Source organism: Narcine bancroftii, chromosome 3 (genome assembly GCF_036971445.1).
Source record: "Narcine bancroftii isolate sNarBan1 chromosome 3, sNarBan1.hap1, whole genome shotgun sequence".
NCBI classification, from domain to species: domain Eukaryota; kingdom Metazoa; phylum Chordata; class Chondrichthyes; order Torpediniformes; family Narcinidae; genus Narcine; species Narcine bancroftii.
Window position 1 is genome coordinate 206,306,545 of NC_091471.1, and position 25,631 is coordinate 206,332,175.

The following is a 25,631-nucleotide window of genomic DNA, read 5'->3' on the forward strand; positions in this document are numbered from 1 at the left end:
ATTTTTCATACCGGGTGGTGAGAGTGTGGAGTGCTGCAACTGAAATGGTGGATTCAGCCTACATTTTGGCATTTAAGAAATATTTGCATAGGTACATGAATGGAAGGGGTATGGAGGGCTCTAGTCCTGGTGCAGGTCATCAGAACTGGGCAGAATAAGAGTTTGGCATAAATGAATGGGCTGAAGAGCCTGTAGTGTTCTATTGTTCTATAAATGGATCTAGTACCCAGACCTCATACCCACTGGTCCTGTAAAAATGCTGAAAAGTCTGTGGTATCTCTGAAAATACACCTATGGTTAGCCGCTAGGCTAAAGGAAAGGGTCACCAGCAGTAAAAATGGAAATGTTCCATTCTTCTTACATTGGAAGTTTGCAGAGAGCTTTCCTCATTCCTTGCAATTAAATTGTTGGTCATTCTGGATTTTGGTTCTACATTTAATATTTGCAAGGTTCATTTGTTAATCACTTGAAAAATTTTCCAAGGAATAGTTACAATATTTCATTTATATTGTGTGGGAAATGGTAGGGAATGGATATGCCAGTATCCAGTGTAAGGTGTGTGGTGGGCCAAGATATTTGATGTAAATTCATCAGCTAATTAAAATTTTGCTGTAGATATACTAATTGTTAAATTGTAATTTTTTTTCGTTGACGGGGAACACATTTGGTTCACTGACTTTTTTTTTAAACCTTTTATTCGCACCTATCCTTTCACTGACTTCTCTAAGTGAAATGCTCTCCTCTCTTCAGCTCCAATTCAGACTTCTGTCCTCAGATTTAATCTGTCAGTATTAATGGCCATATTCCTAAAACTACTCCTTGCCCACTCCTTCTTTACACTTGGTGTTCTCCCCATAATGCTCCAAAAATTCATTGTGTCCTCTCTTCTACTCTTCCCATGAAAATCAACCAAACCTCCACCTTCCCTACTTCCTGCTTATCTGGCCTCCTCACTTCACCCACCCTAATTTACAGAAGCATTTCTTCTTCTCAATTCATTCTTCCCTCTGCTGCCTTTGATTCATAACTAGGCCGAATAGTGAAAGCAACAATGTACTGTGGAGACATATTTCTGTTCTGATGTCACTGTTCATCTCGTGTTCAATAGATTTTCTAATAATACAATGGAGGCATATATTCAATATTTTGTTTATCAATGAAGCATTTACAAAAAGCATTCATGCAAAAATGATGCAACATTCAGGCATGGACTGATGAAAGGTCATTAAAATTCACCATGAAAGTGCCAGGTTATGATTATCCCCAATAAGAGAGAAAACCGATAAGACCATACAACAGAGGAGCAGAAATAGTCTGTTCAGCCCATCGAGTCTGCCTGTCATTTAATCATGAGCTGATTCATTTTCACACTCTGACCGGCCTTCTCCCCATAAATCTTTGATGCCCTGGCTAATCAAGAAACTATCATTTGTCTTAAATACACCCGATGACTTGACCTTCACAACCACCTGTAGCAACAATTTCCACAGATTTGCCACCCGCTGGCTGAAGAAATTCCTATACAATTCTGTTCAAAGCCAATACCCTTTAATCCTGAAATTGTGCCCTCTTGTCGTCTACTCTCCCACCATGGGAAATTACCTTTCTACATCTACTTAGTCCATGCCTTTAACATTTGAAATGTTTCATTGAGATCCTCCTTCATTCTCCTGAATTCCAATGAATATAGGCCTAGAGCTGTCAAACACTCCTCATATAACACTTTCATTCCTAGAATCATCCATTGAACCCTCTCCAACTTCAGAACATCTAACCCTTTACATTAATTAGCATTATCATTGGAGAATCTGTTATCAACATCTGAAGGTAATCACTGACCAGAAATTCAATTGGACAAACCATATCAATATAATAGCCACCACAACAAGCCTGGGCCTCCATATTCTACAGCAAATGACGCACTTAAAAAAAAAACCCAGCCCATGAAACCCATGCCACCCAATTACACTTAGTTAACCTACCAACCCACTCATTTTACAAATGATGGATTAAAATTTAAGTCAGCAAATCAACCTCATATTTTCAACATCAAATTGGATAAAGGCACAAGTATTTACATTACCACTTTGAAATGGGTCAAATTAGGTATCTGAGGGCTGTGCTCTAATGAGGTTAATGGATCTGCATTTTGGTGTGAGAGAACAAAATAGTGTCTTTATCATGTACATCACACATGAGAAATTCTGCAGTACATTCTGGATGGATCCTCAATTTGTGGTCATCAGTTGCTTCCTTCTAAAAATATCAAGTTGCTAATATGTTCAATCATAGGCATTAATCAAATACATTCATTTTTGTCTCCTGGCTGTTCATTGCATAGGTTATCAACAATTGCATATTTACAAAGAGCACTGTGGCCACCTTGCATTGAGGATAGACTGATGAAGTTTTCAAATGGGTCTGCAAAGAGAGCGAAGAATGACTTCATGTAGAAGACCATTTAGAAATGCAAATAATGTGGTTCCAAACACAGAACTCGGTTTGCACCATATTGGGTAATCGTTGGCAAGTTGTCTTGTAAAAGGCCGCAAGTAAGGTTTTGGGGGAAATCTTAAGAGGCCAAGAGAAGCAGCAATAGTTTTCCTATCCTTTGAAAAATAATGCTACCATCCATATGCACTCTTGGCAAAAGCAGTATTTCTCTAAAATCAAGCTGGCGGAGAAAAGAAAATTGTAGATGCTATAAATCTGGAAACAGAAAATGCTGGAAATATTCAGCAGGTAATCCACAGGCAATACAACATTTATCCTTTCACTTCTTCCCTTTCTGTCATCCAGTGATGCAAACTTTTCAAGTGAGGTAATGATTTAGTTACACTTCTTCCAATCTGGTGAACTGCATTTAATGTTCACAATATGGGTCTCCTCTACATTGGAGAAACCAGATGCAGATTGGGTAGTCACTTTGCAAAACATCTGTTCCATCTGCAGGGATGATCCTGAGCTCCCTGTTGGCTTTCATTTTAATTCTCCATCCCATGGCCATTCTGACCAGTCTATGTCCTGCACTATCACAATGACGCCCAATGGAAGATTGAGGAATACCAATATATTTTCAGCCTTTTGGATTCAATATTGAATTCTGCAGCTTTGGGTAACCTGCTTTCTTGGTCCATTAGAGTGATCCACTTTAATATTAGTTCATCATTCTTTTTCTGTCTGGGATCAGCCCAGTCCTGACCTGCTGACCAAGTCCACCTGCTTGGCATTTTGCAATTCCCATATTCTTGTGTCCAGATCCTTTTTGTTTATGTTCAGACACTCTACCCCAATTCATGAATTAACTAGACCAGTGGTTTTCAGCCTTTCTCTTTCCACTCACATACCACTTTAAGTAATCCCTATCCCATCGTGGTGCTCTGTGATTAGTAAGGGATTTCTTAAGGTGGTATGTGAATGGGAATAGACCGTTTTCTCTTTGAGACTTTGAGGGTCAGATACAGCAATGAGCTCTCCGAACCCTTCTCCATTGACAACGGCGTGAAGCAAGGCTGCGTCCTTGCACCAACCCTCTACTATATTCTTCAGCATGATGCTGAAACAAGCCAAGAAAGACCTCAACAATGAAGATGCTGTTTACATCCGGTACCGCACGGATGGCAGTCTCTTCAATCTGAGGCACCTGCAAGCTCACACCAAGATACAAGAGCAACTTGTCCGTGAACTACTCTTTGCAGATGATGCCGCTTTAGTTGCCCATTCAGAGCCAGCTCTTCAGTGCATGACGTCCTATTTTGCGGAAACAGCCAAAATATTTGGCCTGGAAGTCAGCCTGAAGAAAACTGAGGTCCTCTAGCCAGCTACCCCCACATCTCCATCGGGCACACAGAACTCAAAACGGTCAACCAGTTTACCTACCTTGGCTGCACCATTTCATCAGATGCAAGAATCAACAACGAGATAGACAACAGACTCGCCAAGGCAAATGGAGCCTTTGGAAGACTACACAAAAGAGTCTAGAAAAACAACCACCTGAAGAAACACACAAAGATCAGCATGTACAGAGCCGTTGTCATACCCACGCTCCTGTTCGGCTCCGAATCATGGGTCCTCTACCGGCATCACCTACGGCTCCTAGAACGCTTCAATCAGCGCTGTCTCCGCTCCATCCTCAACATTCATTGGAGCGACTTCATCACCAACGTAGAAGTACTCGAGCTGGCAGAGTCCGCAAGCATCGAATCCACACTGCTGAAGACCCAATTGCGCTGGGTGGGTCACGTCTCCAGAATGGAGGACCATCGCCTTCCCAAGATTGTGTTATATGGCGAGTTCTCCACTTGCCACTGAGACAGAGGTGCACCAAAGAAGAGGTTCAAGGACTGCTTAAAGAAATCTCTTGGTGCCTGCCACATTGACCACCGCCAGTGGGCTGATATCACCTCCAACCAACCGTGCATCTTGGCGCCTCACAGTTCGGCAGGCAGCAACCTCCTTTGAAGAAGATCGCAGAGCCCACCTCACTGACAAAAGACAAAGGAGGAAAAACCCAACACCCAACCCCAACCAACCAATTTTCCCTTGCAACCGTGCCTGCCTGTCCCGCCTTGGACTTGTCAGTCACCAACGAGCCTGCAGCAGACGTGGACATACCCCTCCATAAATCTTCGTCCGCAAAGCCAAGCCAAAGAAGAAGAAGAATGTGACTGGAAAGAAAAAAAGTTGAGAACCACTGTACTAGATAAACTTTCAAAAGTCATACCCAGGATCACTCCAGTATTATTCTATACACTCATTCAGTTTCTCCACCCTCCCTGCAGCTTTACACGCATTCTTTTTAATTCTGACGTAGGGTCTCTGACCTGAAACATAGTCTTTTTCTTCCCACAGATGCTGCCTAACTTGCTAAGTATTTCAGAATTGTATGTTTTTGTTCAATCTGTGTAGAAGCCCATTAAATTCCAGCTTCTTTAAATGAAAAACATGCAGCACCTGTTTGCACTTGCAGCTTGTTAACCAACGAGAGATGATTCCCAAACTTGTGTATATGTAAAAACACAAGAATGCTGGAGGTACTCAGCAGTTCTTGCAGCATCCACAGGAGGTAAAGATATGTAACCAACTTTTCAGGACTAAACCCTTTGTTCAGCTATACTTTTAAGAGGGGCTCTGGCCCAAATTTTTGGTTATATTGTAGCAATTGCTGTGGCAGTTATGAAATGAAAAGACGTCCACAGAGTCTGAGAGTGAACTAAAAAACTGACTTTATTATTTGAATTTGCCACATTTCCCCATGGGGAATGCTCACCTGATGACTTATGCGCTGATGTCACTTCTAGAAGCCAGCACATCGCTGCATCACTCCTCGGCCGGCAGTGCACCACATGGAAGCAGGGGGGTTCCCTTAGCTCGCTCATGGCATCAACCAGTGGCTTCTCTGTAGTTAAGGAGGACCTGCACCATCTTGGGGTGGCTGACTGTTGCAGCGATTCGGCCCATTCATCTGTGTGGTCGCTTGGCACACTCCACCACCTCCCCCCCCCACCCCGCAAGAATTGCTGTCGTTCCCTGGGCGGTTTAACTTAGTCTCTGGGCAGTCGGCCTCTGCGTCTGACCTGTAGCATGTACCGGAAATGATATATCGCCAAGTATAGGGCCAACAGCTCACAGTCGAATGCGCTGTGTTTTAGCTCTGGTTTTTGAAAGTGTTTACTGAAGAAAGCAAGGGGGTGCCAGTGCTCATCAACCCATTGCTCCAGCACTGCATCAACTGCTCTCTGACGCATCAGTTGTAAGGGGCAGGGGGAGGTAGGGTCTGGGTGTGCTAACACCATGGCCCCTGCCAGTGCCGTTGGTGTGGAAGGCTTCTGTGGTGTCTGGCGTACACTGGACAGGCCAAATCACTGCAACAGTCAGCAAACCCAAGAATAAACCTACAGTTGACGCCATGTGCAAGCTAAGGGAACCCCCTACTTCTGTGTGGTGCACTGCCAGCTGAGGAGTGACACAGCAATGTGCTGACATCACTTCCGGAAGTCAGTGCATACATCACCGGAAGTGGGTATTCTCCATATGGCAAAATGGCAAATTCAAATAATAGTTTTTTGGTTCACCCTCGTACTATGTAGACCTCTTTATTTTGCAGCGCTGCTGCAGCAATTGTAACAGTGGTGACCCCGATGTGATGCATTGTCCCAAGAAATCTATTGTTTCTAAGCTGAACTGGCACTTGGCAGGGTTCACCGTGAGCCTGAACTGCTGCAATCTGTCAAACAGGAGGATCAGATCCATCCTGTGAGTGCTGGTGTCAGAGCTGGTGACAAGCATGCTGTTTAAGTAGACAAAGATAAAATCGAGGTCCCTGCCATCCATGTCCATTAGTCGCTGGAATGTCTGGGCCATGTTTTTAGTCTAAAGGGCATCTGCACGAACTAAAAGGCCAAAGGGTGTGAAGATTGCCATTTTTTTGGAATGTCGCTGGGGTGTTCTGGGATCTGGTGGTATCCTTTGACGAGGTCCACCTTGGAGAAAACTCAGCAGCCTTGTAGCCTTGTGGCGAAGTCCTGGGCGTGTGCAATGGGGTATCTGACTGGGACTGTCGCGTCATTCAGCCGCCTGTAGTTGTCGCATGGGTGCCAGAGCTCTTCTGCACCATGTGTGGTGGGGAGGCCCACGGGCTGTTTGAACAGCAGATGATCCCCAGCTCCTCCATGGCCCTGGCTTGTTGGAGCTTGTCTTGCGGGAGGTGCCAGGCCCAGCGGTCTCTGTAGTGCTTCACACCATGTGGTGGGTTAGTCATGGAAGTTTGGGTCCGGTAAGGCCAGGTACTTGGCCTGTAGGTGGGTGTACTCATCTTGGTCCAGGGCGTGGATCCCTAATGGCAGGAAAGAACGTGGCTGCAAGGTAAGGAGGAAAGAGTGGAACGCGGTTGCATTCACTAACCGGCATCTCGTCATGTCCATCAGCAGTTTGTGTGCCCATAGGAAATCCGATCTGAGTAGTGTCTGTCCCATTGCTGCAACTGTGCACTCCCACTGGAAGACAGTGTCTGCAACGTGTATGGTGACCAGGCAGGTCCCATAGCTCGGGATGGAGAATCAGTTGGCCACTTGCAGGGGGAAGCCCTTGGGGTTGTGCCTGGCCTCAAAATACGTCAGTGGGATGAGGTTGATTTCTGTGCCTGTGTCGACTAGGAAGTCCCTCTTCATCCATTGGTCTCTGAGGTAGAGTAGGCCTTTCAGAGCGCCAACCACAGAGGCCAGTATTAGCAGCTGGCTTGCCCATTTCCTGTAGCCGTTAGGTTTGGTCGTGGGGTATGAGCACAGTGGGGTGCGTTTTGGCCCCATCAGCAGTGGTGGAAACAGTATTGACTGTGCATCTGTCACATTGTTGCTGTGCCACGGCTACTGTTGGGGTTTCCGGTGGGCTGGTCGTAATGGCGGCACTGACAGCGTAGACAGGCTGCATGTGGAGGGAGCTCTGCTGTGTGGTGCAGAAGAGTCTGTCTGTCTCCTTGGTTACTTGGTGTGGGGTGCAGAAATCCATGTACGAAACGGCTGAGGAAACGTGTACTGGCAACTTGGAGAGGAACAGGGCCTCAAAGAAACGGTCTATTCCCATTCGCTAAGGCCAGCATCTCATGCTGCCAGTTCCTGGGCTGCTTCACTTAGAAGGGCGGGTAAATGCATGCCCACTGCATTGGTCAAAGCTGCTGCAACTGTAGTAGTAGTGGATTCTTGCATTCTGATGCAGGTTCCAAGATGTTGGAACCATCTGGGTCACCACTGTAGCAACTGCTACGGCAGTTCTACAAGATGAAGAGATGTCCACACAGTACGAGGGCAAATGGGAAAAAATGACTTTATTACTTGAATTTGCTGCGTTGCCCTGTGGGGAATGCCCATTTCCGGTGATGTATGCAATGGCTTCCGGAAATGATGTCAGTATGTCGCTGTGTCACTCCTCAGCCAGAAGTGCGCCACACAGCAGTGGGGGGGGGGGGGGGGGAAGAGTTCCCTTAGCGCTCATGGCGTCAACCACTGGCTTCTCAGTAGTGAAGGAGGACCTACACCATTTTGGGATGGCCGACTGTTGCAGCAATTCAGCCCATCCACCTGCGCGGTCGCTCGGCCAACTACAATATGTCTTTACTTCTTCCTATGGATGCTGCGAGACCTGAGTTCTTCCAGCATTTTAATTTTTTTTAATATAAACTATAATCACTATGTCTGCAGACTCTCATGTTTCACCTCAAATTTGCATAGGCTCCTCAATTGTCCCTCAACAACATCCCAGAACTGGTTTGCGGTTTCAAGAAATAAGAATATAGTCAAGTACACTGCTGCAAGCAACCGAAGAAATGCATAATTCCCAGAACTATAAATGTTATTTATTTTCCTGCTTCTATTTATGAGATATACAATTCTTCGAATGGAGAGGAGGTGGTACAAGGTCACTAGATGGTCAGAAATCAGCTTATTGTATCAAGAGACTTTACTTTCCAATAATCAAAATGCAACTGTTTCTTTGAAAGTGGAAATTGAGGGCCAACCAAGAGTGCTGTGTATCCTGGCTATACAAGAAAGGATATCATTGATATCCAATGCAGTTGGGACAAATGCATTGAAAACTCAAGGACAATATCTAGCTGGGGATCGTAAGCTATTGTTGAGCATACAATGAAACTGCTTAATTCTACTTTGCTTAAGGACTTGAAATTAAAAATCTCTATAGCAACAAATCACAACAAAGCAAAATTATGCAAGGAAAGTCACTTTTAGTGACTGCTGGTTTCGCTGCTGGTCTCATTAGACATGAACCAGTCAGCAGCTGGAGTTCCAAAGAAAATTCCAGTGACAAGGTTAAGCAGCTGCTGACTGGTTTTCTAAGATGTAAATTTATAAGCAGGGCACATGCTATACAAGTAAAGGCTGAGGTTTACAGCCATTGGTGAAAATTCCCTTTGGGGTAATTGGCTTTAGATTCACAGTTAATGCCAGGGAAGATGATTAATTTATGAACAAAATATTCTTGGTGATTTAATTTGTGCATGTTTCACAGGATACAGTAACAAAAGAGAACATTATATGGTATCTCTTTTCCCAAAATGAGGATTATTTGAAATCATTATAACAAACCTATGAAGCAAATTGATTGAGCTGGGGCTTTCACTTTGGAGCGATAAAGGATGAGAGGTGTCTTAATAGAGGTATTTAAGATTTTAAGAGGATAAGGTGGATAGCCAGATCCTTTTTCTTGGGGTGACAATAGCAACCATGACCAGAAGATATAGGGCAGTAGGCCATTCGGCCTAAGTCTACTCTGCCATTCCACATTGAGCTGATCCATTCTCCAGCTCAGTCCCACTCCCCTGTCTTCTCCCCATAAGCTTTGATATCCTGACTATTCGGATAGCTATAAATCTCTACCTTAAATACATCCACCAACCTGGACTCTACGCAAAAAAAAATTCCAGAGGTTCCACACTCTGGCTAAAGAAATTCCACTGCATTTCTGTTTTAAACGGGCACTTTTCAATCTTGTCCTTGACTTCTCTACCATAGGAAACAACTTTACTACATCTACTCTGTCCAGGCCTTTCATCATTCAAAATGTTTCTGAGTTTCTCCCCCACCCCCAATTCTTCTCAACTCTAAGGAATACAGTCCAAGAGTTGTCAAACCTTCCTCCTATGCTATTCCCTTAATTTCAGGAATCATTCTTCTAAATCCTCTCTGAACCCTCTCCAATGCCAACACATCCTTTCTTAAATAAAGAGCCCAAAACTACCCCATACCCTGTGAAGCCTCACCAGTGCTTTATAAAGCCTTAACATCACATCCCTATCTTATAATCCTACTTCTCTAGAAATGAATGCCAACATTGCATTTACATTTTTCACCAATGACTCAAATGGAAGTTGACCTTTTAGGGTATCTTGCATGGACTCCCAAATCTCTTTGCACCTTTGAATTTTCTCCAGTGCCAAACAATAGTCTGCTCTTTTATTCCTTCTACCAAAGTGCATGACCAAACACTTTCCAGCTTTGTACTTCATTTGCCAATTCTTTGTCAATTCTCCAAAGTCTCTCTGCAGCTTCCGTTTCCTCCTCATTATCTGCCCTTCCACCTACCTTTGTATCATCTGCAAACTTAGCCACAAAGTCATTTATTCAGCAATACAAATTATCAACGTGCAAAGTTTTAAAAATAAAAAGTTACTCCAATTCTGACCACTACAGTACAACACTGATATTCAGTATCTGAGAATAGGACGCCTTTATTCCCATTTTCCATTCCCTACTGATCAGCCAATGCTTTATCCATGCTTATATATTTCCTGTAATTCCATATGCTCTCATTTTTTGAAGCAGCTTCATGTGTGACATCTTGTCAAAGATCTTTTGAAAGTCCAAATATGCATGTCCTTTATCTAGCCTGCTTGTGGTTTCATCAAAATATTGAAGTAGGTTTGTCAGGCAAGATTTTCCCTTAAGCAAACCATGCTGACTGTGGCCTATCTTGTTATTCATCTCCAGGTACTCCAAAACCTCATACTTGACAATCAGCTCTAGCACCTTCCCAACCACCAATGTTCAGCTAACAGGTCTATAATTTCTTTTCTGCTGCCCCCTTCCCTTTTTAAATAGTAGATTAATCTTTGCAATTTTCCATTCCTCTGGATCTATTAATTATTGTAAGATCATTATTAGTGCCTTCACAATCTTTCTTTCAGAACCTGAAATCTGGTCTGGGAGGCAGTTTCCAAAGCACCTTCTCTGGTGATCATGACTGCATATGCCCCTTTCCATGACCCCCTTGAAAGTCCAATATACTGCTAATGAAGACTAATGCAAAATTCTTGTCCAGTTCCTCTGTCATCTCCTTGTCTGCCATTATAATTTCTCCAGCTTTATTTACTTTCAGTCCTATAATCTACTCCCTCGTTAACTCTTAATATACTTATAAAAGCTTTTGGTATCCTTTTTGATATTATTGCTAGCCTCTTTTCAAAGTTCGTATTTTCCTTACTTTAGAAGTCTCCCAGTCCTTTATTTTTGCTTCCTAGTATGTCATTTCTTTTGCTTTTACCTTGGCTTTGACTTCTCTTGTCTGCCACAGTTGCGTCATTTTTCAATTCATTTTTTAAACAAAAATATATGTTCTGTACTTTCCTTATTTCTTGCAGAAACTCCAACCATTGCTACTCACCCATCCACCCTGCCAGTGTAACTTTCCAATTAACATTTGCCAGTTCCATTCTCATACCTCTGTAGTTCCCTTTATTTCACTGATATACTGACACATCTGATTTTCGTTTCTTCCTCTCAAACTGCAGGGCAAATTATGACCATTCCCTCAATGATCAACTCTGGTTCATTACACAATACCCAAACCAGAATTGCCATTTCCCTGCTTGTCTCAGTGACAAGCTCTTTTAAGAAGCCATCTTTTAGACATTCTACAATTTCTCTTTCCTGAGATCTAGTTTTAACCTGATTTTTTTTCCCCCCAATCTACTTGCATATTAAAATGCCCCATGACTTTTATAAACAATGTCCTAATGACCCGCCTTTTCTTTGTTGTGAACATCCTGAATACTGTGTGGAGGTCTGTATAATCACTACCAACAGTTTCTTTTTACCCTTGCATTTAACTCAACCCACAATGATTTTGTATCTTCTAATCCTATGACACCTCTTTTTCATGATTTAATGTTATTTCTTACAACAGAACGATGGCTCCCTCACATACCTGCCCATCCTTCTGATATGCTGTGTTCCTTGGATATTCAGCTCCCAATGACATCCAACCTTTAGCCACAACTCTGTGACGGTAGCAACATCATATCTGCCAATCTGTAGCTGTACTACAAGGTCTTTCACTTTATTCCTTATGCCGCATGTATTTAAATACAAAACCTTTAGCCCGATATTTGTTACTTTTTTAAAACTTTCTGTTGCATTGCAACTCATCCCCGTCGCTGAAATTTTGCCCTATCTGCCTGTCCTTCCACACAAACTCTCAGCCATCTGTCTCTACTTGTGTACCAACCATTACTTTCTTTGCCCCTTCACTTTGGTTCCCATCCTCCTGCAAATCTTGTTTAAACCTTGCCCCCAGTTGCTCAGTCCTGGCTCCACACTGCACCACTTATAAATGCCCCTGAAACAAAATACAGCTCCTGACACTAACTAGTTGGAAAATACCAGAGGACATTGGTTTTAGGTGAATGGAGGAAGGAATTGGGGGAGATGTTAGGAAACCTTTTTACATAAAGAATGGTGAGTAGCTAGAATACAATGCCAGGGGTGGTGCTGGAGGCTGATAAAACAGGGACATTTAAAAGATGGGGATGGATGTAAGAAAAATAAAGAGTTATCTGTGCGAGGTAGGGAAGGATTAAATGATTGTGGTGGACAACATTATGGGACAAAGGACCTGTACTGCGATGTAATATTATATGTTCTAATATAAACTTTGCAAAATTAGATAAGAATTTTTAAAAAATCAATATCTAATTTCTTTTTTCTTTGGCTTGGCTTCGCAGACGAAGATTTATGGAGGGGGGTAAATGTCCACGTCAGCTGCAGGCTCGTTTGTGGCTGACAAGTCCGATGCGGGACAGGCAGACACGGTTGCAGGGGAAAATTGGTTGGTTGGGGTTGGGTGTTGGGTTTTTCCTCCTTTGTCTTTTGTCAGTGAGGTGGGTTCTGTGGTCTTCTTCAAAGGAGGTTGCTGCCCGCCGAACTGTGAGGCGCCAAGATGTACGGTTTGAGGCGATATCAGCCCACTGATGGTGGTCAATGTGGCAGGCACCAAGAGATTTCTTTAGGCAGTCCTTGTACCTCTTCTTTGGTGCACCTCTGTCACGGTGGCCAGTGGAGAGCTCGCCATATAACACGATCTTGGGAAGGCGATGGTCCTCCATTCTGGAGACGTGACCCACCCAGCGCAGCTGGATCTTCAGCAGCGTGGACTCGATGCTGTCGGCCTCTGCCATCTCGAGTATTTCGATGTTAGGGATGAAGTCGCTCCAATGAATGTTGAGGATAGAGCGGAGACAGACTCGCCAAGGCAAATGGCGCCTTTGGAAGACTACACAAAAGAGTCTGGAAAAACAACCAACTGAAAAACCTCACAAAGATAAGCGTATACAGAGCCGTTGTCATACCCACACTCCTGTTCGGCTCCGAATCATGGGTCCAATATCTAATAGGATCATTTAAAATATCATAAATAATGGAGGCCAGGTAATGAAAAGCAAAATCATGGAAAGTATTCTCTCTGTTGGCAAGAAGCTGTTGAACATGAGTCTGCATTCAAGTTGATTAATTACTGGAAGTGTGAATTAAATATGTAATAATCATCCTGGGATGACTGATTTTAAAAAACTGATAAGTTTTGAAAGGATTATTGTAGACTCGGTGCAATTCTTGCTATCAAAGTGTGTTTAACTCATCATACCAGTTTCTGAAATCTATGTTGCAGGACAATTATGCATTTGGGAAATGGAGGAGGGTTAAATCCAGCAAAAATGGCAGCAAATTTGACAAGCTGATTCCAAGTCTCCAACTTCAGCATTTAACTCCAGCGAATCAAGCTGTAAGTGAGAATTTCCCATGGGCAGAGTTGGCTGTCTGATACACTATCAATAACTCAAAAGACTAGAGTTACAGATCTATAGGCTTTTATTTACAATAAACTTGAAGGTCATCCTGTGCTGTGACCTAGGCTTTCTGGGGAGGGGTTGTGGTGTTGGAACCTTTATACAGGGTCAAGACGGAGGAGACACAGGTCCAGCCGCAGGACAGGGTGGAGCCAGATTACAGAGTGTACAGCAGTTCACCACGCTGTCAATAAGTTAGAGGATCAATAAAAGCAATATTTATTGGGTCTTTTTGATACTCCAACAGCAGATTGTTGGATAGCCCTTTATGGAATTTGCCATGAAACAACCAGAAGCCCGCTAACTCAACAGATCAGGCAGCTTGCAGGGAGGGAAATGCGCAATTATCATTTTGGGTCAGGAGTCTTTATCTTGTGTTTCTCTTGCCTTGAAACAAGGTGGGATGACAGCAGCAATGGAGGAGGCTGAAAATTTGACTCTGTTTACATCAGTGAAAGGCATGGTTCATCAATGTGCATAGTAATTTTGTAAGATCTGCTAGCCAATTAGACATGTGGTATCAGTGTTGGCATTCTGATCTATCTCGTCAGCATGGATGCTGCCTTGTCTCCCAAATTTTGTCTTTCAGTTGATGATCATGATGAACAGTAGGAGAATAAGCAGAAACAACCAGCATTAAAACATCTCCAGAGGAGGATCAAGAAACTAGCCCACATTTTCCACACAAGAATACAGGTGCAGGATGAGTTTTATTCAATGTGATAATGTTTTGGAAGGGTCATGGTTACCTGACAGGAGTTGTCAAACAACAGCACACTGCACAATAGGATCTGCAAAGTGAACCTATAATAGGGACTGCAAAGGAAGGCCTCAACTTTTTAACCTCATGATCATGTAGCATTTCCAATAGGTATGCTTGTAGGATTGTTCACTTACAGAAAAACTTAGAACAGGCGATTGATAGTTTGCTTGTTGGTAAAGCCAATTATATCAATTTTTTCTGTGATATTATGAGGGAAAAGAATGGGCTAATTGACCTTGAACTTTGATTTAGTTTCCATTAATGGAGGATGTCATCAACTGCTGATCATGATAATTGAGGCACCCAAAGGCCACTCAAGAACGTTCGTCAATTCTGTGAACTTCCCCTCCATCTATGTGTAATTGGTGTACAATTATAAACTTACTTTTATTTTGAGTCAGTGGCCAAAATATTTTCATCTCTCCTCCATTGTATCATTGCCCTTGAACACAACCACTGCTGCTTGAATTGGGACACTCCATTAATCAGGGTCTCAATCGTTGAAGACATTATAAAATAGATGGACAGGCAAGAGGATTGAAAGAATTGGTTAAGTATCTTGAAAAGTTAGGAGCCAGGGAAGATTATTAGGCCAGTGAAACAGAGGATCACGGAGAGATTTGAAAACCAAATGGATAATTTTTTGAAATGGAGGCATAGCTTAATCCAAGATAAAATATAGGTCAACAAACGCAAATGATGATTAAACAGCATTTTGTTCAAGTTAGGATAGGAATAGCAAAGTTTTAAAGGACATCAGAATGATAGAAAAAGTGAAGGACTAAGGGGCCATTGACATGAATAATTGTTTTGTCAGTAGATGGGCTGAGGTAGGATGAGTCTGGCAATACTCTGCAGGTGGAAATCAATGGCTTTACTCGTGTTGTGGACACATGGTAGGAAGCTCACCTCCTGTTTAAATATTATGCCAAAGTTGTGAACAGTCTGATTCATCTTCTGACAGTTGCCTGAGAAGGATGGATTAAACATACCAAAATGATGGAAGAACTGAGCTGGTCTTTTCAGCATCTGACAATGGTATATTGCCGACATTTCAGGTCTGAGCGCTTCTTCGGGGGCGGGGCGGGGCGGGGGGGTGGGGGGAAGGAATATCAGGAAGTCTGAATTCAAACAATGGGGGAGGAATCCAGACCAACAAAAGATGGTAATTGGAGGTGATAAGGGACTAGGTAGAATTTATCATGGCTGTGTGAAAGGAGACAGAATAGAGGGTCAACAGGGGAAGGAGGAAGTAAGTTGGGTTTAATGAAAACCAGAGATGTCAATATTAATGCCATCCAGTTGGAGGGTGCCCAGTCAGAAGGTGAGGTGTTAATCCTCCAATTTATGGGTACTCTCAGTCTGGCAGTACATGAGACCAGAGGGAATGGGATGGAGAATTGAATTTGGTGGCCACTGGGAGCTCCATGCTATTGTGGTGGACAGGGCTGAGGCGCTCAACAAAGCAATCTTTCAGTCTGCATCTTGTCTCTCCAATGTATAAAAGACTCATGCAGTAGATTACTCCTATGGATTTATAAGTGAAATGCTCCTTCACTTGGAAGGGCTGTTTGTGGTCCCAAATAGTGGTGAGGGAGGAGGTGTGGGCACGTGGAGCATCTCCTGCAATTGCAGTGGTAGGTCCCAAAGGGACAATTGTTGGGGAGAGAAGTGTGTACAAGGGAGTCACGGAGGGATTAGTCCCTGCTAAAGGAGCCACCTACTATGTGATCCCACCATTAGACACATATTCCCCTACCCTCTTCACCTTCCACAGGGACTGTTCCCTCTGTGACTCCCTTGACACTTCTCCCTCCCCACCAATTGTCCCTTTGGGATATATCCCCTGTGAGCACAGGAGATGCTCCACTTACACCCACACCTCCTCCCTCACCATGATTCAGGGCAACATTTCACTTGTGAATCTGCAGGGATCATCTACTGCATCCGGTGCTCCTGCTGTGGTATCCTCTACATCAGAGAGACTGGATGTAGACTGGGAGATCGCTTTGTTGAGCACCTTGGATCTGTCTGGTGCAATAGCATGGATCTCCCAGTGGCCACCCATTTCAATTCTCCATCCCATTCACTCGCAGACATGAATGTCATGGCCTCCTTTACTGCCAGACTAAGACTACCCATATACTGGAGGAACAACACCTTGTCTTCTGACTGAGCACCCTCCAACCTGATGGCATTAACATAGACTTCTCTGGCTTAAAAAAAAACACCCCTTCTTCCCTGTCGATTCTCCTTTCAGTTTCCTTTCACAGACATGATAAATTCTAAGTAGTTCCAACCTTCTGTTGGTCTGGATTTCTCCGCATTGTTTGAATTCTGAGACTTTCTGATATATCCTGTGTCTGCCTTTCCAATTTTTTTTCTTCATGAAGAAGGGATCAGGCCTGAAACGTTAGCAATATATCTTCTATAGTTGCTGAAAAGACTGGCTGAGTTCCTCCAGCATTCGGTATGTTTATTACAATCACAGCATCTGCACCCTAATTTGCTTCATTGAGAAGGATGGATAGTCAGTGTCTAGGAAATGAACCAGAAATTAGCAATAATGAAAGGGTTCGAAAATGTGATAATGAATCCAAGCTGATGTGATGGTATCCCCTGGAAATTGATATTGTATTTTCAGATGATGTTCACAAAGGCTATATATATCAAAAAGTACAAAGAGGGAGAATTATTTGTCAGTCATAAAGTGAACCTCGTGTTCCCTTGAATAAATAGAGCTTTTTAAAAAATCTGAGTGGGGAATATTGGAAGTTGTTTCAGCATATGCCTTGTGGCTTAGAAGATGCCTTGCAAGGGCTCTCATGTCCTTTAAAGTCTTTAAATGATCCAACTACCAAGACCCCACTGGAATCACACAGAAGTATGACAAAAGGTAGCTGACCAGGCTAAATCATGCTGGCCTGATCCCTTTGACTGGAATTGCTGCAAATGTCCCACCCATCTCTGCATTTAGATACAGAGGCCAACCTTGCTGGCTTTCGTGGTTTTGGGACCAGTGGGATGGTCTAGATCAGGGATGGCCAACATTTTTTAAAAAACTCACATTCCACCTTAAATAGTCCCTATGCCATAAGTCCTCTGTGATTAGTAAGGGATTTTTTAAGGTGGTATGTGAGTGGAAAGAAAAAGGTTGAAAAACTATTGTTTTAATTGTAGCTAATTGACTTGTTATGTGCATGGTTTCATAACTCCAAAGGAAATGGGCCAATGGCAATTTTTCTCAAGCAAAATATTTCAGCAACTATTGAGTCTAGAGCAGTGATTCTCAACCTTCCCTTCTCATCACATCCCATCTTAAGCAATCCCTTACCAGTCACAGAGCACTTGTGGTGTAGGGAATACCTAAAGTGGAATGTGAGATTTTTTTTTAAAATGTTGCCCAACCCGGTCTAGATATGACAGGGTTTGGGAGGGGTCAAGAGAGGAGGACCTGACCTCATTGACAGCCATGATAAGCAGAGTTTGCTTGCTTTAATTTTTGAGCTTTGGAATGCTCTGCCATTCAAAGACACATTAAAACAATTACTTTTAAATAGACACTCTTTAATATTATCAACACTTTAAGAGTTAATAACAAACACAAAAATAATAATAAATCATTCTAAAAATAATATATTTTGAGTAATAAAGCTCATTTGCGACTTTGGGTCAGTTTTTTGCCTACCACCCCTCTTAAACAATAGAGTAAGTCCCATTGATTCTCTCAAGTTATTTGGGGAATCCCTGCAAGAATGGGTGCTGTCACTGGACTGCAATGGAGGCAGACTAAGACTTCAGTGTTCAGAGTTCATGCAGAGAATACATCCAATTTTTATTTGATATCTCACTTAAAATATACTGACACGTGGATTTTTTTTCCTGATTGTGTACGTGTGCCTGAACATGAGTTTATGGGAATCTGTCTGACAGTGGGGGCTTATAATAAGTGTGCACATTTATTTATGTGTTTCTGTCTGGTAGTGGTTGTGTGTATTCTGTTCTTTGACACTAAAAGTCCCAGATGAAACCATTAAAAACCTGAACCTTTCCTATAACCACTCTTCAATGAAAGTAGACATTGGTAAAGGAATTCCTCCTTGCCTTCAGTGCATCAGATTCACCCTTTCTCATCTGAAGAAGAGAATTTGATCACCAAGGCCTCTATTGGCGGCAATGATCTCTGCTCTCCTACATGATTGACTATTTAAAGGTGACTCTCCAAAGTACTAGAGATATATCACCAATGCAGTCTCTTAAAAATCTCCAAATACTCTTACAGGAGAAGTAAACCTTCTCCAGCATTGCAATCATTGTGGCCTTAATGTTTATTGAAGTAATGCAGTTATGGGAGACTTTAACCTTAAAGTAAATTGAAGATCTAAAATTTGCTGCAATCAAATGAAAGACAAATTCATGGAATGTATTCAAGATGCTTTTCTAAATCAATGTTAATGAAACATCTAGGGAACTAGTTATTTTGATCTTGTTTTATGTAATAAAATCTATCCTGATTTGATAATACTGTTGTCAAGGAATCCTTTGGGGTCAATGACCAATATGGCAGAATTTTATTAGGTTTGAAACAAATAATTTAATACAAAACTATGGTCGTAAATCTAAACCGAGCAAAGCAGCAAGAATTGAGGGGGAGTCGGCTGTGGTTGATTGGGAGAAAACATTAAATGTTATGACAATGAACAGGCAATGGACAACATTAAAAATGCAGAAATTGCAAAATAAAAGTCTGTGAGGCACAAAAATACCCAGAAGTATTCATCTGTGGTTGACCAGAGAACATGAAAAAAAATTATTAAATCAAGAAAGAGACTAATCTGTATCTAACATTTATAATTTTTGTTATACAATCTTGACAGAGTCCTCCCATCTTTTCTCATCAATTGTAATATTTTAATCAACCTCCCATTTCTGTCTAGATTTATGTTTTCCTCTTTTAATAGTGCCTGCTTGTAATAACAGATATATTACTGAAATAATTTTTTTAGTACCTGTATAACTTCTAATAAGAACCTCCAACTCACTACAAGCTGGTAATACACTGTTGGACCTAATTTGTCCCATAAATATCCCCTCAATTGAAGATGTTTTTTTAAAAAGTGTATTTTGAATAATTTTGTATTTATTTCTTAACTGTTAAAACAACATCAACTGACCTTGTTCATAACAATTTTCTACATTTTTAATAGCACTATAAAGCCAGATATTTAAAAATGGGCCATCTTTAGTAAAAGGTTGTTTTGAATCAAAGGTGTTTTAAGTGATATATTTCCTTTTGTTCCTATTTCATTAATTATCTTGTTCCAAATGGTAATCAAATGCTTAACCAAAGGTGCCTCCTTCACACCATTTATTAACTTTAAATCGCATTTATAAATAAATTCCTCTGGTGATTTCTCTATTTTATCCACCTCTATTTTGATCCATGCCAGTTTTCCATATAGTTCATTAAAATTATTTACATCAATTATATTTAACACCACAAAAATTGCGCAAAATGAAATCAGATTTATCAGACAAATGTTTTAGATGTCGTGAATAAAAAGGAACCTTTTGCATTCTTCTTGGTCTTGTTCAAAAGTGAGAACTCTTTGGACAGATTTAAGAAAGTTTTTAGAAAAGATTATTGGGATTATTATTCCAGATTTATTTTTATTGAGATAACTTTAGCAGTGGCAAGCAAGTGTATCGCGAGGACTTGGAAATCAGGTGTACATTTGGGTATGGAAATACAGCATTTGGAAATTCAAAGTTGTATACCTTTGGAGAAAATTGTATATAATTTGAGAAATAAATATTCAACTTTTGTACAAATTTGGAGCTCGTATATGCAAAGTTTAGTGTTAAATATGTAAGAACATACTTCCAGCCTCTTAAAACCTGTAATAATCTTCTTCCCTAAAGTTTAATATAAATACTGTAAAAATCCCAGTGTGTGCGCTAATCCTTTGCAATACAGATTGATATTATTTTTTTCTTTATATTTATTGTTATTATTACTTTTATAGTAGTTGGGGTAAGGGGAGGGTGGTAAGGGGGAGGGTTAATACTATGTATCCATTATAACTTTTTTGACCTTGTACAGTTACATAGATGAAAATTTTAAATAAAATATTCAAAAAGTGAAAGAGACTAATAAAGTGATCAAAAGTTGCCAATCAGCCAGGGGATTAGGAGCACTCAGCAGAGAGGAACAAGGAACTGGTAGAGAAAAGCAAAATAGACATGCAGATTGGCTCTAAACACAAAATGAAACCATCAGAGCTTTTAAACAAAGTTAGAAGGATAAGACTTGCAGGAGTCCTTACAAATAGAGACAGAGGAATTTATAATGTGAATTAAGGAAATTATGGGGGAACTAATTATTTTGTCTGTCATCCAGGACAAAGATGCACAAAATCTGCCAGATATCTTCGAGAATCAAGTGTTTGAGAATGAAGAACTGATGGAACTATAGTTAATAATAATAATAATAATAATAATAATAATAATAATAATGCAAGAAAAATTTGTAAGCTTGAATGTTGATTAAATCCCAAGGACCTTCATGTTCTACATGCAAGAATTTTGAAAGAAATTACTTTAGAGAGAGTGGATGTCTGGTCATCATTTTCCATTTTACTATTATTCCAGTAGATAGGAAGACAGCAAACCCGACACCAGTATTTAAGGAAGGAGAGGAAGTGAGAAGTTAGATGAGAAGAAAAGGATGAAATCTATAAAGAAAAATGAAATAAAAGAATGCTTGAAATGAATGATAGAATTGAGCAAATTCAACATGGACCTATAAAGAAAAGAATAATATTTAACTAATCAACAGTTCTTTAAGAATATGACTTGAAGAATAGCTAAGAATGGAAGTGAAGTGAAAAGTGAGAAGTATCACCTGTTAGATGAGGAGAAAAGGATGAAACCTATAAAGAAAAATGAAATAAAAGAATGCTTGAAATGAATGATAGAATTGAGCAAATTCAGCATGGACCTATAAAGAAAAGAATAATATTTAACTAATCAACGGTTCTTTAAGAATATGACTTGAAGAATAGCTAAGAATAGAAGTGGTATATTTGGATTTCCAAAGGCTTTCAATGAAACCTCACACAGGAGATTAATTAACGACGTTGGAGCACGTGGGAATGATAATAAAAAGATTGGCAAACTATAACTGGTAGGTACTTCAGGGAATTGTGCTTTGGTTCCAACTATTCACAATCTAGATTAACTATTTAGCTGAGTGTACAAATTGTCATATTTCCATATTGCTTACAATATTAAAGTCAGTTGGATTGTGAGTCAGCAGGAGGATGCAATGAGGTTTCCAGAGGAAATTGTCAAGCTGAGAAACAGAATATTTTCATTAAAAGATGAGACATAGGGGAGTGTTAATGTTTAAAGGGGCCAAAATGTGCTTGTCCAGTATACAAGTCATTGAAGGTGCAGCAATCAATTAGGAGGGCAAATGATTAGCTTATACAACACTATGCATTATAAAAATATGGAAGTCCTACTGCAACTGGATAGATCCTGATGAAACTGCACCCAGAGTACATATGACACTTTCCTTATTCTATCGTAATTTCAAAGTATTATCTTCCAAAAGCATAAGCTACAATATTCTGAATTTTGAACGCTTTAATCCAACAAATCAAAATCTGTGGCTGTTACTTTATGTAGCTTTAATTTGTTGATAGCATAGCTTCGCATTAAGACTTTTCACAATGATGAATAACAAAGCATTTACTGTATGATAGAGATGCATAAGATATATAAAGATTTTCAAATTTTAAAGGGAGATATTAAAAGATATTTAGAGATCCAAAAAGTTCAAAGAAAAATGCCTTGTGCTCAAGCCTTCACATCCTGAAGAATAAGGAGCAAGTCTTTAGTCTGCCAGATATTATGACATATTACATCATAGTCACTATGGTAACACTACAAACAACAGTCTCTTAAAGAGTCAGGCACAAAATTAACTAAGAGTTAAAAAACAAGGTTTTTAACCTTTACACAGAGTACTGTGTATGATTTTAGTCTCCTCACCTGAGAGAGAATGCATTTGTCATCGAGGAATTTACTGGTCTGTTTAAAACTTGGCAAGCTTGCTGTCAGAGGAAAGATTGAGTAGATTGGGACTTAAATTCTTACTCTACAGACGAGATGCAAGGAGAATGATTCTCCTGTCAGAGGGGAGGTGTTTACCTTGACAGGATTGAAGATTCAAGGGCCATAATTTAAGAGTAAGGATAAACCATTTAAAACTGGTATGAGGTAAAATTTCTTCATAGATGACGATGAACTCTTCTATATCAAATGCCTTTGGAAGCTCAGTTATCTAATAAAAAAAACATATTGATAGATTTCTGATCAGTACGGATTGTAGGGGCTGAGATGGCCTGTTTCTGTACTGTATTTGTTATATGGTTATATATGGAAAGGAAATTGGGGATAGTGTTGGTAAATGGCACTGAGCTGGAAGATCCACTATGACCTTGATGAATGGTGGAGTTGGATCATTGTGCATACAGTCTACTCCTGCTACTTTTGTTTTACACCTCCATGTAGTCACACTGATGGATGAGCCACATCCACACAGGTCATGGAGAAGAGTTTAAAAAGGAGCATTGGTGGGGGTTGGTGCTTTAGTCGTCCAATCTATTTGCAAGGAGAGAATTATACGCAGGTCGGGGAGAAGAGTTTAAAAAGGAACTTAGCGATATAGCAGTCTGATCAATTCATTAGTAGGAACAAGCGGAGTGGTCAGTGTGTGAGTGGCCCAGTGTAGGAGTGGTGAGTTGGAGGCTTTGACTCGAGTAGGTTATGGAGATAGCACCTAAGGAAGTGGTATGTTCCAATCACAGCATGTGGGAAAATAAGACCGCACAAGTGTCCCTGATGATTACTTCTGAAGGAAGTGCATCCGGCTGCTGCTCTTTATAGAGGGAAGCTATAAGGAGACAGTCATACCCATGAGGTAACCAGGTGACTGTTAGGAGAGGGAAGAGGAATAGGCAGTCAGTGCAGAGAAATACTGTGGTTGTTTCCATCAACGATAAGTATACTGTTTTGGTTACTGTTGAGGGGGATGCTCTACCAGGGACAAATCATACCAGGGACAGAGTCTAGCTCTTTGGCCAGCAGTGAAGGGGGAGAAGAGGAGACCTATAGTGATTGGGGATTTGATAGCTAGGGGAACTAAATTGAGACTCCCAGGTGACAGAATCAGGAATGTTTCAGATTGAGTTCACAACATTCTCAAATGGGAGTATGAGAGAATCCAGAGGTAGTGAGTGGTCTATTTTAGTACCAATGGAATTGACAGGGAAAGGTATTAATTCCTGGAGGGAATATAGGGAGTTAGGAAGGAAGCTACAAAAAAGGTCCTCAAGGGTAATTGCTGCATGTGCCAGTGAGGGCAGGAATAGGAAGTTGTGGCAGATAAATGGCTGAAAATTTGGTGCAGGAGGCAGGGGTTCAGATTTGTGGATTATTGGGATCTCTTCTGGGGAAGGCATGACCTGTACAAAAAGGACGGTTTGCACCTGAACAGGAGGGGACTAATATCCTGGCAGGCAGGTGTACCAGAGCTGTTGGGGAGATTTTAAACTAGTTTGGCAGGGGGATGGGAACCAGAATGTGAGGGCTGTGAATAGGGCAAAAGATACACAAGTAGATTCACCACGTAGTGAGATCATGAGGAAAGTTAGGCAATCAATAGGGAAAAATTGGAAGTGTAAGATTCAGGATTTGGAAACAAAATTGAAAAAGGTGATGAATACAGCATTGATGGTTTTGTATTTAAATGCCTGTAGTAAAATAAATAAGGTTGATGATCTCGTAGCATCTTTGGGAGATGACAGAATGACATAGTAACCATCTCTGAGTAGCAGAGGAAAGACCATAGCTGGGAACTAAATATCCATGGATACACAGTGTATTGGAAGGACAAGAAAATAGGCAAAGGGGTGGCATGGTTCTGCTGATTGAAAATGGAACTAAATCTTTGGAGATTGGATATATTGGATCAGAATGTATAAAATGCCTGTGGGTAGAATTAAGAAATTGAAAAGGTGAAAAGACTCTTATGGGAAATGTACACAGGCTTCCAAACAGTAGCCAGGATGTGATGTGCAAACTACAGGGAGACAGAGAAAGCATGCAAAAGGGCAATGTTACAATGGTCATAGGGGATTTCAATACATAGGTTGATTGGGTTTTCACAAAGAGAGAATTTATCAAATGTCTTAGGGTTGGCTTTTAGAACACCTTTTAGCTGGGCCAGCCAGAGAATTCTGGATTGCGTGTTGTGTAATGAACCACGGTTAATAAGGGAGCTGAAGGTAAGGGAACCTGAGGAGGCAGTGATCATAATATAATAGAATTTGTCCAGCAGTTTGAGAGGGAGAAACAAAAATCAGTATATCAGTGGAATAAAGAGGACTACAGAGGTATGAGAGAGCAAGTGGCAAAAGTTAATTGGAACGTCATACTGGTATGAAGGACTACAGAGCAGCAATAGCTGGAGTTTCTGCGAGAAATAAGGAAAGTGTAGGACAGGTATATTGCAAAAAAAAAGACATAGTTGTGGCTGTCAAGAGAAGTCAAAGCCAAAAGAGGGGTCATACAGGAAGCAAAAATTAGTGGGAAGCTAGAGGACTAGGAAACTTTAAAAAGGTCATGTGGAAGGAAAAGATGAACTTTGAAAAGGCTTGGGATTAGATAAATTCCAGCATGCTTTTGTATATTTAGCTTTATCCGTAGCGGAAAAAAAGTATTGCTAGTACGTGGAAAGATATATATATGATTGATATTAATAGATGGCATAATGAGATGAAATATTGTTTAATAATTGAAAAAATTATGTATGTATCACATGATAATTATAATTTTTTATTAATAAGTGTCTGTTATACTCAGAATATTTACATTTCAATTTATATTGATTAGATTTTAATATGTATATTTAATTTTTTAATGGCTCTCCTTAAGAGAGTTGGCGGAAGGGGGGGGTTCTTTTTTCTTTTTTTCCTCTCTCTAAATATATATATATATATATATATATATAAATATTATATATAGATATATTTTATATCTATATATATATATATATATATATATATATATATATATATATAAATATTATATATATATATATATATTTCAAAAAGCTCATGTTCATGTTTAATTGCTGTATATGTCATATTATTTTATTGAACGAATAAA

At 40.7% G+C, this 25,631-nt stretch overlaps 1 protein-coding gene across 15 annotated transcripts in view; it reads right to left on the reverse strand.

Annotated features, from left to right (window-relative positions):
* LOC138758057 (uncharacterized) overlaps nucleotides 1–25,631 on the reverse strand; it is a 356,156-nt gene that overhangs the window by 118,369 nt on the left and 212,156 nt on the right. The gene's annotated exons all lie outside the window — the stretch shown is intronic.